Source organism: Salmo salar, chromosome 18 (genome assembly GCF_965601325.2).
Source record: "Salmo salar chromosome 18, fSalSal1, whole genome shotgun sequence".
In the NCBI taxonomy this organism is placed as follows: Eukaryota; Metazoa; Chordata; class Actinopteri; order Salmoniformes; family Salmonidae; genus Salmo; species Salmo salar.
The window spans coordinates 6,381,071-6,390,666 of record NC_138308.1 but is presented as its reverse complement, the minus strand read 5'-3'; positions in this window follow the sequence as shown (position 1 = coordinate 6,390,666).

The following is a 9,596-nucleotide window of genomic DNA, read 5'->3' as shown; positions in this document are numbered from 1 at the left end:
ATCCATACACCGGTAAGAGTCTACAATTAAAATGGGAGATTCCTGAAATGGGTTTCCATGGCCGAGCAGCCGCACATACGCCTAAAATCACCATGCGCAATACCAAGTGTTGGCTGGAGTGTTGTTAAGCTCACCGCCATTGGACTCTGGAGCAGTGGAAATGTGTTCTCTGGAGTGATGAATCATGTTTCACCATTTTGCCGTCCGACGGACAAATCTGGGTTTGCGGATGCCAGGATAACGCTGCCTGCACCAATGCATTGTGTCAACTTGAACGTTTGGTGGAGGAGGAGTAATGGTCTGGGGCTGTGTTTCATGGTTCGGGCTAGTTCCAATGAAGGGAAATCTTAACACAACATTCTAGACAATTCTGTGCTTCCAACTTTGTGGAAACAGTTTGGGGAAGGCTCTTTCCTGTTTCAGCATGACAATGCCTCCGTGCACAATGCGAGGTATATACAGAAATGGTTTGTCGAGATCGGTGTGGAAGAGCTTGACTGGCCTGAACAGAGCCCTGACCTCAACCCCATCAAAGACTTTTGGAATGAATTGGAACGCCGACTACGAGCCAGGCCTAATCGCCCAACATCAGTGCTCGACCTCACTAATGCTCTTGTGGCTGAATGGAAGCAAGTCCCTGCAAGCAAAACATCTACTGGAAAACCTTCCCAGAAGAGTAGAGAATGTTATACTGTAGCAGCAAAGAGGGGACCAACTTCATATTAATGCCCATGATTTTGGAATGAGATGTTCGACGAGCAGGTGTCCATGTACTTTTGGTCATGTAGTGTATATAGCTAGGTAGTTAGACAGTTGTTTACAGGTACTGTACTTACCGTTATAGCTTGCTTTGTCCCACAATGAACCATTGTTTACAGATGGCTCGTTGTGGGACGAGGCAAGTTAAGCAAGCTACTGTAGCTGAGGTGGCCAGTTGCGTTCTGCTGTTAATGTTGATTGCTGATGTTCTCAGGCATGCATAACATGATAATAATCTTTTTCATGTTTGCCAGTGTGTGATGTTTAACTAGCTAGCTTCTGAAAATAGCCACTGTGGTGCGAATGTTTATCAAACCCCATGTTACGTCGTAGGGATACATACTAAGTTGTCTAGCTAGTTAGCAACGATGAAATGATAGCTAAATAGCTAGCTAGCTATTGGATTTTAGATGTCACTTTTTTGCATCTTGAACTAGCTGGTTAGCTAGATGAATACCATTTACATCTAGCCAGCTGGTAATTATGAAGCTAAATGTTTGCTAAATCTAGCTACTGAACTTGCGTCTGCATTGCAATTGTTGGTCTAGAAGCAGGTTAAGTGTGTACAGGGCATTTTAGTACAGCTGTAGCAGTCAACAGACAATAACAAGCTTTATGACATTAATTAATTCATGTTTTAAATAACTTTTTGTCTTTCAGCATGAATATGCTCTCCACCACCAGTACAAGGAGATGATCGAGGATGAACAAGTAAAACTTCAGGTATGTTGTCTTTGTACTTTGAGCTTATTGCTTGAATTTGGGGGTGAATTAATGTTATCGCTGGTATGCAAGGTTCTAATGTCTTGTCTATTTTTGTCTGCTTTCCTCCTTTACAACTTTTAATTGTCTGGAGCCTGGTGTTGTTGTGGGCAAGGAGCTTCCACTCAGAGGGAAACAGGTTTCAGCTGCTGTGCAATGTTGACGTCCTTCCTCCCAGAGATGTGAAAGCATCCCCATGACTGGACACAACCCGGCAAACATATATTTTTGAGAACATCAGCACTTTTGCAATGAAAAGGCCATGGACATTACATGTCCTGCTCTAAAGGGCAGGACAGAAATATGCCTCAGGCTAGATTTCTTTGTTCATATAATAACATGACCTGAACCAAAGTAACTCAAAGGATCTTATGATATACAGTTGAAGTCAGAAGTTTACATACACTTAGGTTGGAGTCATTAAAACTCCTTTTTCAACCACTCCACAAATGTCTTGTTAACAAACTATAATTTTGGCAAGTCGGTTAGGACATCTACTTTGTGCATGACACCAGTAATTTTCCCAACAATTGTTTACAGACAGATTATTTCACTTATAATTCACTGTATCACAATTCCAGTGGGTCAGAAGTTTATATACACTAAGTTGACTGTGCCTTTAAACAGCTTGGAAAATTCCCTAAAATGATGTCATGGCTTTAGATGCTTCTGATAGGCTAATTTACATAATTTGAGTCAATTGGAGGTGTACCTGTGGATGTATTTCAAGGCCTACCTTCAAACGCAGTGCCTCTTTGCTTCACATCATGGGAAAATCTAAAGAAATAAGCCAAGACCTCAGAAAATACAGTGAGGGAAAAAAGTATTTGATCCCCTGCTGATTTTGTACGTTTGCCCACTGACAAAGAAATGATCAGTCTATAATTTTAATGGTAGGTTTATTTGAACAGCTGTCTTCAGGAATGGACCAAGGAGCAGCGGGAATGTGGATACTCATAGTTTTTTAATAAACATAAGTAAAGCATCCACAGGCAAAAACAATAAACAATACTCATGACGACAGGAACAGTCTTGCAGGCACACAAAACGCAATGCAAGAACAACTACCCACAACCCCAAAGAAAAACACACACTACTATATAGGACTCCCAATCAAAGGCAACTCAACACACCTGCCTTCAATTGGGAGTCCAATCACCAACACAACACTTAACACACAAAAACCCTGCCACGTCCTGACCAAAACTAATACAATTGCTCCCTCTGCTGGTCAGGACGTGACAGTACCCCCCCCCTCAAGGTGCAGACCCCGGAATGCACCTTACAAAAGAAAACACAAAAAAAATCCCCAATACCCCAACAAAACCCATAAACAATAACCCCTAAACAATAAGGGAGGGAAGGGAGGGTGGCTGCCGTCAACGACGGCACTGTGCTACACCCTCCCTCCCCAACCCACCTATCCTGGAGGTGGCTCAGGTGCGGGACGTGGACCTCGCTCCACCTTCGGCGTCGCCCACTTCGGTGGCGCCGATAGCTGTGCCGGGCAGACGGGCCACTCGGGCTGACCCTGGCAGACGGACCACTCTGGCTGGACCGGAGGACATGCGGGCCACTCGGGCTGGGCCAGAGGACAGGCGGGCCACTCGGGCTGGGCCGGAGGACAGGCGGGCCACTCGGGCTGGGCCGGAGGACAGGCGGGCCACTCGGGCTGGGCCGGAGGACAGGCGGGCCACTCGGGCTGGGCCGGAGGACAGGCGGGGCACCCTGGCAGATCCGGGCAGGCGGGCCACTCTGGCAGCTCCGGGCAGTCGGGCCACTCTGGCAGCTCCGGGCAGTCGGGCCACTCTGGCAGCTCCGGGCAGTCGGGCCACTCTGGCAGTTCCGGGCAGACGGGCCACTCTGGCATCTCCGGGCAGACGGGCCACTCTGGCCGCTCCTGACTAGCGGGCGGCTCTGGCGACTCCTGACTGGCGGGCAGCTCTGGCGACTCCTGACTGGCGGGCAGCTCTGGCGACTCCTGACTGGCGGGCAGCTCTGGCGACTCCTGACTGGCGGGCAGCTCTGGCGACTCCTGACTGGCGGGCAGCTCTGGCGACTCCTGACTGGCGGGCAGCTCTGGCGACTCCTGACTGGCGTGCAGCTCTGGCGACTCTTGACTGGCGGGCAGCTCTGGCGACTCTTGACTGGCGGGCAGCTCTGGCGACTCTTGACTGGCGGGCAGCTCTGGCGACTCTTGACTGGCGGGCAGCTCTGGCGACTCTTGACTGGCGGGCAGCTCTGGCGACTCTTGACTGGCGAGGCTGGGCTGACGCACTTGACGCCCGATGCGTGGGGCTGGTACCGGACGTGCCAGCCTGGAGACACGCACCTCCATGCTAGTGCGTATAGAGGGAAACACCGGACCGTAGAGGCGCACTGGCGGTCTTGAGCGCAGGGTTGGCATCACCACTTCAGGCTCGATGCCTACTTCGCCCTGGCACATGCGGGGCGCTGGTACTGTGCCTACCGGCCTGAGAATCTCAGGCCTCACCACAGCCCCAACCCCAAAGCACGGGACCTGTCCCGTCTGTCTCTGCCCTACAAGGGTACGGGGAGCTGGCCTGGGGCTCCAATCTCGCCCCGCCAAACAGCCCTTGTGCCCCCCCCAAAAAAATTATTGGGGCTGCCTCTCGGTTTCCCTTAGCTCCCTTAACTTGTCCTCCCAAAATCTTTGCTCCTTCTGCCAAGTCCATCCATCCACGCTGTTCTCCTGTGGCTCCCTCCTCTTCCGCTGCTTGGTCCTTTTGTGGTGGGTAGTTCTGTCACAGAAAATGTCGGACTGGAGAGAAGACCAAGGCGCAGCGGGAATGTGGATACTCATAGTTTTTTAATAAACATAAGTAAAGCATCCACAGGCAAAAACAATAAACAATACTCACGACAACAGGAAAAGTCTTGCAGGCACACAAAACGCAATGCAAGAACAACTACACACAACCCCAAATAAAAACACACTACTATATAGGACTCCCAATCAAAGGCAACTCAACACACCTGCCTTCAATTGGGAGTCCAATCACCAACACAACACTTAACACATAAAACCCTGCCACGTCCTGACCAAAACTAATACAATTACTCCCTCTACTGGTCAGGACGTAACAGAGAGACAGAATAACAACAAAAGAATCCAGAAAAACACATGTCAAAAATGTTATAAATTGATTTGCATTTTAATGAGGGAAATAAGTATTTGACCCCCTCTCAATCAGAAAGATTTCTGGCTCCCAGGTGTCTTTTATACAGGTAACGAGCTGAGATTAGAAGCACACTCTTAAAGGGAGTGCTCCTAATCTCAGTTTGTTACCTGTATAAAAGACACCTGTCCACAGAAGCAATCAATCAATCAATCAGATTCCGAACTCTCCACCATGGCCAAGACCAAAGAGCTCTCCAAGGATGTCAGGGATAAGATTGTAGACCTACACAAGGCTGAAATGGGCTACAAGACCATCGCAAAGCAGCTTGGTGAGAAGGTGACAACAATTGGTGCGATTATTCGCAAATGGAAGAAACACAAAAGAACTGTCAATCTACCTCGGCCTGGGGCTCCATGCAAGATCTCACCTCGTGGAGTTGCAATGATCATGAGAACGGTGAGGAATCAGCCCAGAACTACACGGGAGGATCTTGTCAATGATCTCAAGGCAGCCGGGACCATAGTTACCAAGAAAACAATTGGTAACACACTACGCCGTGAAGGACTGAAATCCTGCAGCGCCCGCAAGGTCCCCCTGCTCAAGAAAGCACATATACATGCCCGTCTGAAGTTTGCCAATGAACATCTGAATGATTCAGAGGACAACTGGGTGAAAGTGTTGTGGTCAGATGAGACCAAAATGGAGCTCTTTGGCATCAACTCAACTCGCCGTGTTTGGAGGAGGAGGAATGCTGCCTATGACCCCAAGAACACCATCCCCACCGTCAAACATGGAGGTGGAAACATTATGCTTTGGGGGTGTTTTTCTGCTAAGGGGACAGGACAACTTCACCGCATCAAAGGGACGATGGACGGGGCCATGTACCGTCAAATCTTGGGTGAGAACCTCCTTCCCTCAGCCAGGGCATTGAAAATGGGTCGTGGATGGGTATTCCAGCATGACAATGACCCAAAACACATGGCCAAGGCAACAAAAGAGTGGCTCAAGAAGAAGCACATTAAGGTCCTGGAGTGGCCTAGCCAGGCTCCAGACCTTAGTCCCATAGAAAATCTGTGGAGGGAGCTGAAGGTACGAGTTGCCAAACGTCAGCCTCGAAACCTTAATTGTCAACGTCGTGTGTGTAGGTGGCAGGGAAGTCAGGCGCAGCAGAAACAAACTTCATATAAGCGGAGTAGTTTAATAAACTTTCAAACAAACTCCAAAAATAGAATACATAAAAAATCAACATGGGTACACATACCCGTCGCACACCTAAATAAACAACACGAACACAATAACACAAACAATCTCGGACAAGGACATGAGTGGAAACAGAGGGTTAAATACACAACAGGTAATGAATGGAATTGGAACCAGGTGTGAAAAGAAACAAGACAAAACCAATGGATAATGAAACATGGATCAGTGATAGCTAGAAGACCGGTGACGTCGACCGCCGAGAACCACTCGAACAAGGAGGGGCATCGACTTCGGTAGAAGTCGTGACATTAAAGACTTGGAGAAGATCTGCAAAGAGGAGTGGTACAAAATCCCTCCTGAGATGTGTGCAAACCTGGTGGCCAACTACAAGAATCATCTGACCTCTGTGATTGCCAGCAAGGGTTTTGCCACCAAGTACTATTTTTGAAGAGGGGTCAAATACTTATTTCCCTCATTAAAATGCAAATCAATTTATAACATTTTTGACATGCGTTTTTCTGGATTTTTTTGTTGTTATTCTGTCTCTCACTGTTCAAATAAACCTACCATTAAAATTATAGAATGATAATTTCTTTGTCAGTGGGCAAATGTACAAAATCAGCAGGGGATCAAATACTTTTTTCCCTCGCTGTACAGTGCAGTTATCTTATTCTAAAAATTTAAAATCAGATTCTGATAATTGACATAATTTGAGTCAATTGGAGGTGTACCTCTGGATGTATTTCAAGGCCTACCTTCAAACTCAGTGCCTCTTTGCTTGACATCATGGGAAATCAAAAGAAATCAGAAAAAAAATTGTAGACCTCCACAAATCTGGTTCATCCTTGGGAGCAATTTCCACACACCTGAAGGTACCGCGTTCATCTGTACAAACAATAGTACGCAAGTATAAACACCATGGGACCATGCAGCCATCATACCGCTCAGGAAGGAGACACATTCTGTCTCCTAGAGATGAATGTACTTTGGTGCGAAAAGTCCAAATCAATCCCAGAACAACAGCAAAGGACCTTGTGAAGATGCTGGAGGAAACAGGTACAAAAGTATCTATATCTACATTAAAATGAGTCCTATATCAACATAACCTGAAACATAACCTGAAAAGCCGCTCAGCAAGGAAGAAGCCACTGCTCCAAAACCGCCATATAAAAGCCAGACTACGGTTTGCAACTGCACATGGGGACACAGATCGTACTTTTTTGGAGAAATGTCCTCTGGTCTGATGAACCAAAAATAAAACTGTTTGGCCATAATGACCATTGTTCTGTTTGGAGGAAAAAGGGGGAGGCTTGCAAGCCGAAGAACACCATCCCAACCGTGAAGAACGGAGGTGGCAGCATCATGTTTTGGAGATGCTTTGATGCAGGAGGGACTGGTGCACTTTACAAAATAGATGGCATCATGAGTGATGAAAATTATGGATATATTGAAGCAAAATCTCAAGACATCAGTCAGGAAGTTAAAGCTTGGTCGCAAATGGGTCTTCCAAATGGACAATGACCCCAAGCATACTTCCAAAGTTGTGGCAAAATGGCTTAAGGACAACAAAGTCAAGGTATTGGAGTGGCCATCACAAAGCCCTTACCTCAATCATATAGAAAATGTGTGGGCAGAACTGAAAAAGCATGTGCAAGCAAGGAGGCCTACAAACCTGACTCAGTTACACCAGCTCTGTCAGGAGGAATGGGCCAAAATTCACCCAACTTATTGTGGGAAGCTTGTGGAAGGCTACCCGAAACGTTTCACCCAATTTAAACAATTTAACGGCAATGCTACCAAATACTAATTGAGTGTATGTAAACTTTTGACCCACTGGGAATGTGATGAAATAAATAAAGCTGAAATAAATCAATCATTCTCTGTACTATTATTCTGACAGTTCACATTCTTAAAATAATGTGGTGACCCTAACTGACCTAAGACAGGGAATTGTTACTAGGATTAAATGTCAGGAATTGTGAAAAACCAAGTTAAATGTATTTGGCTAAGGTGTATGTAAACTTCCGACTTCAACTGTAGGCCTATGTTAATATATTGTTTTTTACCTTTGTGTACGTATACATTTTTACTACAGTACCATTTAAAAGTTTGGACACACATACTTATTCAAGGGTTTTTCTATATTTTGACTATTTTCTTACGTTGTAGAATAATAGTGAAGACATCAAAACTATGAAATAACAAATTCTTCAAAGTAGCCACCCTTTGCCTTGATGACAGCTTTGCACACTCTAGGTATTCTCTTAACCAGCTTCACCTGGAATGCTGAGCACTTGTTTGCTGCTTTTCCTTCACTATGCCGCCTAACTCATCCCAAACCATCTGAATAGGGGTGAGGTCGGGTGATTGTGGAGGCCAGGTCATCTGATGCAGCACTCCATCACTCTCCTTCTTGGTCAAATAGCCCTTACACAGCCTGGAGGTGTGTTGGGTCATTGTCCTGTTGAAAAACAAATGATAGTCCCACTAAGCGGAAACCAGATGGGATGGCGTATCGCTGCAGAATGCTGTGGCAGCCATGTGAGTTAAAAGTGTGCCTTGAATTCTAAATATATCACAGACAGTGCCACCAGCAAAGCAACACCACACCATCACACCATCTCTTCCATGCTTCACGGTGGAAACAACACATGCGGAGATCATCCGTTCACCTGCTCTGCATCTCACAAAGACACAGCAGTTTGAAACAAAAATCTCAAATTTGGACTCATCAAACCAAAGGACAAATCTCCACCAGTCTAATGTCCATTGCTTGTGTTTCTTGGCCCAAGCAAGTCTCTTCTTCTTATTGGTGTCCTTTAGTAGTGGTTACTTTGCAGCAATTCGACCATGAAAGCCTGATTCACTTTGAAGCATTTATTTGGGCTGCAATTTCTGAGGCTGGTAACTGTAATGAAGATATCCTCTGAAGCAGAGGTAACCCTGGGTCTTCCTTTCATGTGGCGGTCCTCATGAGAGCCAGTTTCATCATAGTGCTTGATCGTTTTTGTGACTGCACTTGAAGAAACTTTCAAGGTTCTTGAAATGTTCCGGATTGACTGACCTTCATGTCTTATAGTAATGATGGACTGTAGTTCCTCTTTGCTTATTTGAGCTGTTCTTGCCATAATATGGACTTGGTCTTTTACCAAATAGGGCTATCTTCTGTATACCACCCCTACTTTGTCACAACACAACTGATTGGCTCAAACGCAATAAGAAGGAAAGAAATTCCACAAACTATATTTTAACAAGGCACACCTGTTAATTGAAATGCATTCCAGGTGACTACCTCATAAAGCTGGTTGAGAGAATGCCAAGCGTGTGCAAAGCTGTCATCAAGACAAAGTGTGCCTACTTTGAAGAATCTCAAATATAAATTCAAATCGGTTTAACACTTTTTTGGCTACTACATGATTCTATATGTGTTATTTCATAGTTTTGATGTTTCACTATTATTCTACAATGTACAAAATAGTAAAAATAAGGAAAAACCCTGGAATGAGTAGGTGTGTCCAAACTTTTGACTGGTACTGTTATTGTAGGCTACTACCTAGTTAATAAAGTATTTTATGTTTGAAATCTTTCCTTTGTTTTTTTTAAGCACTACCTCACTGATTTAGCACATGGCCACAGTCACGTGTTCCAAAGTGAAGAGATGGGTTGGTGTAAAGCTTTAGAGGTTGTGAGCGATGCATAAATGGGGGTAAACAAAGAATAGTACTGTAGCTG